Here is a 7,500-nt window from a genome sequence, read left to right as displayed (position 1 = left end):
CGCTGCCGCTGGAGTTAATGAGTTATCCTTCCCTTTCCTATTATTTGATTCACAAAGGTCGATGGTGTTCTATATATCACACATATTAGCCCTCTGTATCATCGTACCAGCTGATACAGAGAGCTAAACAGTCTCAATAACTGTTCTAGAAATAGATCACAGGAAGCAAGAAGTGCAACAAGAGGGAAACTTAACCAAAAAACTCCACGGCGAAAACCACGATTTCACGGAACAGATGGTCGGTCAGCAAGAGAACAGAGGTATGGAAGGAATGTGTGCTGGCGTAAAAATAGATAGAATAACTATATAAATAAACGAATAAAAGATGAACTGCCTGGAATAATAGCAAAGGATAAATAAAAAAAAATCACGCAGACGCTGTTGACAGTAATTTATCTTCTCGTTTTTCTTTCTTTTCCAAAGTCCTCTTCCCTGTAGGTACCACTGTCGTTTTTTTCACTTTATCTTCAAAATGTATATGTTTAAAGTATGTGTATATTATATTTAACACACGGTACCACGCAGAAGTATAGTCACAAAAGGAGAAAAGAGATAGGGAAGATGTGTATCAATCCACACATAAAATCACGCAACTCATACAGCACTCAAACACCCATGCATAGGCGAGCAAGGGAGAGAGGGTCAGCAAAAGAGACGAGAGATTATGGAACAGACTTTGTCATATTTCTGTGGCCATTTTAAGAAGTTAACGTCTTCTCGCTGTGTGTAAAGAACCGCCGAGTTTTGTGAAGGCGAGCTGTATCCTCGATTCTGAATAACTTTCACATTCATGAGCAGATTACCTTTATCTGTGTTATGTGACTGGTGACAGATTGACAGAAATGCCACATAATCATCATTGTTGTGAAGGTTTTCTTGTCTGCTGTTGTTGTTATCCTCCTCCTCCTCCTCCTCCTCCTCTTCCTCTTCCTCTTCCTCTTCCTCTTCCTCTTCCTCTCCTCCTCCTCTTCCTCTTCCTCTTCCTCCTCCTCTTCCTCTTCCTCTTCCTCTTCCTCTTCCTCTTCCTCTTCCTCCTCCTCCTCCTCCTCCTCCTCCTCCTCGTCCTCCTCCTCCTTCTCCTCCTCCTCCTGCTCCTCCTCCTCCTCATCATCATCATCATTATCATCATCAGCATCATAAGAGTGGCGCTCGTCACCTCAGCCTCCCGCATCCTCGTAACGACGGCATCTCGTAACTTGTTCGCTTTCCCGCTCTGGGGAGCCACTTTTCAGTGTGCCAGTCGCCGCTTGTCGTTCTCCCACATCTTTGTTATTCTTTCATGTATTTTTACTTTTTCTTTATCTTTAATCACGGGTTTGGAAAGTTTTAGGATTCTTTTAGTTACGCCCTTTTGGTTCCGGTTTTCTCTGTTTTTATTTTGTTTTACTTTCCAGTCATGATATTATTCGTTCATTTATATAATTTACTCCATTTCTATTTTAATGAGAACAAATATTTTTATTGTTATTTCATGAAATGTTACTATATCTTACGTCTTTTTATGATTGTAGAGATGTACGACCGTGACGTCACGGCATGTAACGCTATTTCCCGCGAAATAAACAGTCGGTGCCCGCACTTGGTCCAAGAGAGACTGCATTTCTCTCACCCCACTTTTGATGACTGAACTGTAGCCGGCTTCAGCGAACAACGGAATCCGCCCGGTACTTCAGGGAGACAAAGGTTACGTGTGTCCTGACAGTTATGTTATTTATCAATTAGGAGCTGGACTAACTTAATTTATATAATGATAATCAGTGAAGGTGATCGTAATTTTCATATTACGACCCATTTTCGTACCACCTTATATATTCATTTTTAGTGTTTTATTACTACCTGATTTTATTTCTTTTTTTTTTTTTTTTAGTTTTTACTTTTGGAGAAAGCCGTCTGAAACGATACCTCACTCGCGTATTTCTAGAAGAGAGAGAAGAGAGAGAGAAGCCAAGCGTGAGAGGTTCACGCGCAGGCGCCGTTGGCAGCCTTTTTTTTTAGTCTCTCTTCTTAATTCTTTTCTGCTAGTGTTGTGTGTTTTTTCCACGTATTTTCTTTCGTAAGTTCTGTAATTAGTTTGAACATGTTTGCAAATGCAAAATATACGTTTGAAAGCTACCTTCTAGACTGATATTTATTCAATAAAAAGTGATACGACTTTCGTCAATACTGTTTTTACCATCATTATCATAAGAGGGGGGGGGGGTAGAGAGAGAGATGGAGACAGACCGAGATAGAAAGAGAAACAGACAAACAGAGAGAGAAACAGAGAGAAAGGAAGAGAAAGAACGAAAGACAGAGAGAAAAGGAATTCGAGGAAAAAAAACTGAGCTCATGACGCTGCCGCTGGAGTTAATGAGTTATCCTTCCCTTTCCTATTATTTGATTCACAAAGGTCGATGGTGTTCTATATATCACACATATTAGCCCTCTGTATCATCGTACCAGCTGATACAGAGAGCTAAACAGTCTCAATAACTGTTCTAGAAATAGATCACAGGAAGCAAGAAGTGCAACAAGAGGGAAACTTAACCAAAAAACTCCACGGCGAAAACCACGATTTCACGGAACAGATGGTCGGTCAGCAAGATAACAGAGGTATGGAAGGAATGTGTGCTGGCGTAAAAATAGATAGAATAACTATATAAATAAACGAATAAAAGATGAACTGCCTGGAATAATAGCAAAGGAGAAAAAAAAAAAAAATCACGCAGACGTTGTTGACAGTAATTTATCTTCTCGTTTTTCTTTCTTTTCCAAAGTCCTCTTCCCTGTAGGAACCGCTGTAGTTTTTTTCACTTTATCTTCAAAATGTATATGTTTAAGTATGTGTATATTATATTTAACACACGGTACCACGCAGAAGTATAGTCACAAAAGGAGAAAAGAGATAGGGAAGATGTGTATCGATCCACACATAAAATCACGCAACTCATACAGCACTCAAACACCCATGCAGGCGAGCAAGGGAGAGAGGGTCAGCAAAAGAGACGAGAGATTATGGAACAGACTTTGTCATATTTCTGTGGCCATTTTAAGAAGTTAACGTCTTCTCGCTGTGTGTAAAGAACCGCCGAGTTTTGTGAAGGCGAGCTGTATCCTCGCTTCTGAATAACTTTCACATCCATGATCAGATTACCTTTATCTGTGTTATGTGACTGGTGACAGATTGACAGAAATGCCACATAATCATCATTGTTGTGAAGGTTTTCTTGTCTGCTGTTATCATCATCATCATCATCATCATCATCATCATCATCATAATCATAATCATAATCATAATCATAATCATAATCATAATCATAATCATAATCATAATCATAATCATAATCATCATCATCATCATCATCATCATCATCATCATCATCATCATCATCATCATCATCATCATCATCATCATCATCATCATCAGAGTGGCGCTCCTCACCTCAGCCTCCCGCATCCTCGAAACGACGGCATCTCGCAACCTATTCGCTTTCCCGCTCTGGGGAGCCACTCTTTCGTGTGCCAGTCGCCGCTTGTCGTTCTCCCACATCTTTGTTATTCTTTCATGTATTTTTACTTTTTCTTTATCTTTAATCACGGGTTTGGAAAGTTTTAGGATTCTTTTAGTTACGCCCTTTTCGTTCCGGTTTTCTCTGGTTTCATTTTGTTTTACTTTCCAGTCATGATATTATTCGTTCATTTATATAATTTACTCCATTTCTATTTTAATGAGAACAAATATTTTTATTGTTATTTTATGAAATGTTACTATATCTTACGTCTTTTTATGATTGTAAAGATGTACGACCGTGACGTCACGGCATGTAACGCTATTTCCCGCGAAATAAACAGTCGGTGCCCGCACTTGGTCCAAGAGAGACTGTATTTCTCTCACCCCACTTTTGATGACTGAACTGTAGCCGGCTTCAGCGAACAACGGAGTCCGCCCGGTACTTCAGGGAGACAAAAGTTACGTGTGTCCTGACAGTTATGTTATTTATCAATTAGGAGCTGGGCTAACTTAATTTATATAATGATAATCAGTGAAGGTGATCGTAATTTTCATATTACGACCCATTTTCGTACCACCTCATATATTCATTTTTAGTGTTTTATTACTACCTGATTTTATTTCATTTTTTTTTTTTTAGTTTTTACTTTTGGAGAAAGCCGTCTGAAACGATACCTCACTCACGTATTTCTAGAATTCCTCCTTTACCCGCCACCACTCTCAGGGGTTCTAGGTCTTTCAGGGGAGAACAATTATATACTCAAAATTGCACAAGGCATCCCCCTGGGCTACAGAGCAGCTTACCCTCACAGTCATCACCATCATCACCATCACCATCACCATTACCATCACCATCACCATCACCATCACCACCATCATCATCATCATCACCATCACCATCACCATCACCATCACCATCACCATCACCATCACCATCACCATCACCATCATCATCACCATCACCATCACCATCACCATCACCATCATCATCATCATCATCATCGTCGTCGTCACCATCACCAAAAACCTCGCTTCTCAAGGGCCATAGGTATTAATTGACAAACAGATCCAAGCCTTAGGAATAACAAACTTTACATGAAATAGACAGAAGGAGATAGACAGACAGACAAGAAGAATGAGAGAGGGGAAGGGAGAGAGAGAAAGGAAGAGAATTTTCATTATTGTCATTTTCATCACGTTTTTTTTGGACACGAGACTCTTATCAAGAGAAGCAGACGATTGCCCAGGAGGAGGAGGAGGAGGAGGAGGAGGAGGAGGAGGAGGAGGAGGAGGAGGAGGAGGAGGAGGAGGAGAAAGAGAAGGAGAGAAAGAAAAGAGGAAGGAAATGTATGTGTGTGTATGTATGTATGTATATATATGTGTGTGTGTGTGCGCGCGCTTGTGTGTACATAGGTAAATATATATATATATATATATATATATTTATATATATATATCTATATCTATATCTATCTATCTATCTATCTATCTATCTATCTATATATATATATATATATATATATATATATATATATATATATATATATATATATATATATATATATATATATATATATATATATATATATATATATATATATATATACATACATCCATACATACATGCTACATGGTAACTTAACCCAATCGCCACGTTTGGCAAGAATACATGCCATGCCCACTGTAACACAGGTTTATTTATTGTATTCACACATAGATGGCTCTACAAATGCTTAGTCATCAAGGGGTCACTTATTAGTCCTACCTTTCGCACCTGTTTACCCTTTTCCTTGACTTTTGGAAAGGATCTTTTGCATTATTTCATTGTCTTAAATGTTAACAAGATTTTAATAATACTTTAATAATCATAACATCAATAACAATAATAACAGTATTGATATCAATTGTATTAAAAGGAAAAACGCATTTTCCCGCCAATTCAAGGAATGGGGAAATCAAGATCAGTCAGTAGGGCCTACTGATAGACTCCTTGGAGGCTGAGCACATGTGGAGCCATCTGTATGTAACAAAATTCACAAAAACCTACAAGGGACAGAACATAAATCCGGGGTGATTGGGTTAAAATGAAATAAAATATTAAATAGCGTCTCGAAGACACGATGTGCTCATAGCGACTTGAAAATGGGATAAATTTTTCGACGTTTTTAGTTACTGATCAGAAAAAATAAGTTACAGAACACATTTCGCATAAAAACAGAAAGTGGGACAATAGAATATTCAAATATTTTCAGTTGCATTAAGAGACCAAGGCTCCGTGGCTCAGAGGTACCGTCTCTGCCTCGGAGGCCGACGGCCGTGAGTTCGATCCTCGCGAAGCCAAGCGTGAGAGGTTCACGCGCAGGCGCCGTTGGCAACACTTTTTTCGCTCTTTTTTCTTAATTCTTTTTCTGGTAGTGTTGTGTGTGTTTTCTCCATGTATTTTCTTTTCTATGTTCTGGAATTAAGTTGACAAGTGTGAACATTTTTGCAAATGCAAATTAGATCTTTCAAAGCTACCTTGTAGATCGTTTAAATTACACGACCTTTGTCAATTTTGTTTTTACGATTATTCTATTTTCCTTTATTTTTTTTTCTCGAATCTTCTTTAGATTTCCAGTTCTTTTAGAATAAAATCTGAATAAAGTTTCCTCCTCTTTTCGCTTTTTTTCAAATCTCGTTGTCTGTTGGTGCCTCTGTTGCTTTTATAACAACAAAACTCTTCATATTTTGTGTTTTTGCAATTACATGATATTCTGACAAGGTTATAGATGTTTGTAATCGCATATTATGGTCTGCAAAGCTACCTTCGATTTATTGTTTTTGGTTTCTATTAATAATGTTGCTACTTATGGCAATATCTTTTATGGCCATCTGTTCTCAGTCATAATGATTAAGCATACTAAGTTATTATCTACCGTTCTCTTCTCTGTCTAGACTGAGAGGGAGGGAGAGAGGCAGAGAAAGAGAGGGGGGAGCGAGAAGCGAGGGGGGGGGGTGAAAAATATACAGAAAGAAAGAGAAATTGGGAGGGGGAGTAGTCAGAAAGAAAGAAGAGAGAGAGAGAGAGAGAGAGAGAGAGAGAGAGAGAGAGAGAGAGAGAGAGAGAGAGAGAGAGAGAGAGAGAGAGAGAGAGAGAGAGAGAGAGAGAGAGAAAGAAAAAGAAAGAGAGAAGGGGAGGCAGGCTTTCACTCTCTCTCTCTCTCTGTCTCTCTCTCTGTGATTATCACTATAATTATTATCCTTATTTTGTACTGTTTTTAAATACACAGTGCACACTGCCATTACATGAAGAATGCAAAAGTATTGATGATGATAATGACGGAAGTAGGAAGAGAGTGACGATGATGATAATGATGGTAATAATTGCAATAAAGATGATAACAGTGATGGTAAAAATTCTACTACTAATAGAAGTTGTAAATATAACAGTGATGATAATATTAACAATAATGAAAATATTAATAATTATAATGATAATGATGGTAGCATTTATAACTATAATGATAATCATGATAATGATAATGATAATAATAATAATAATATTAATAGTAATGATAACCCTAACAACAGCAACAATAGTAATAATAATAATAATAATAATAATAATAATAATAATAATAATGATAATAATAATAATAATAATAATATAATAATAATAATGGTAATAATAATAATAACAGCAACAACAATGACTGTAATAATGATAGTAACAATGATAATAAAGATTAGAAAAAGATAAAAAGTGATTTTCCATCTTTTGAGTAACTCTCCTTATATTTTCTTCCCTGTTTTCTGGAATTAAATCAGGAAATGCTCATCAGCTTGTCAATATTTGCAACTGCAAGGTATAGTTTATTGAACTAGAGTATCATCTCGACTGACAGTCATTATTGTGAATTTCGGTTAAGTGTTGTTATTGTTTTCATTCACAATTTATTATAACTATATTATAAAGGTCGAAATGCGAACAGGGCTTTGAAATCTCCAGCTCACTTTGCGATACACAAGTT

This window comes from Penaeus monodon, chromosome 7, assembly GCF_015228065.2.
Source record: "Penaeus monodon isolate SGIC_2016 chromosome 7, NSTDA_Pmon_1, whole genome shotgun sequence".
NCBI classification, from domain to species: Eukaryota; Metazoa; Arthropoda; class Malacostraca; order Decapoda; family Penaeidae; genus Penaeus; species Penaeus monodon.
The sequence above is the reverse complement of the archived record's forward strand: the minus strand, read 5'-3'. Positions refer to the sequence as shown.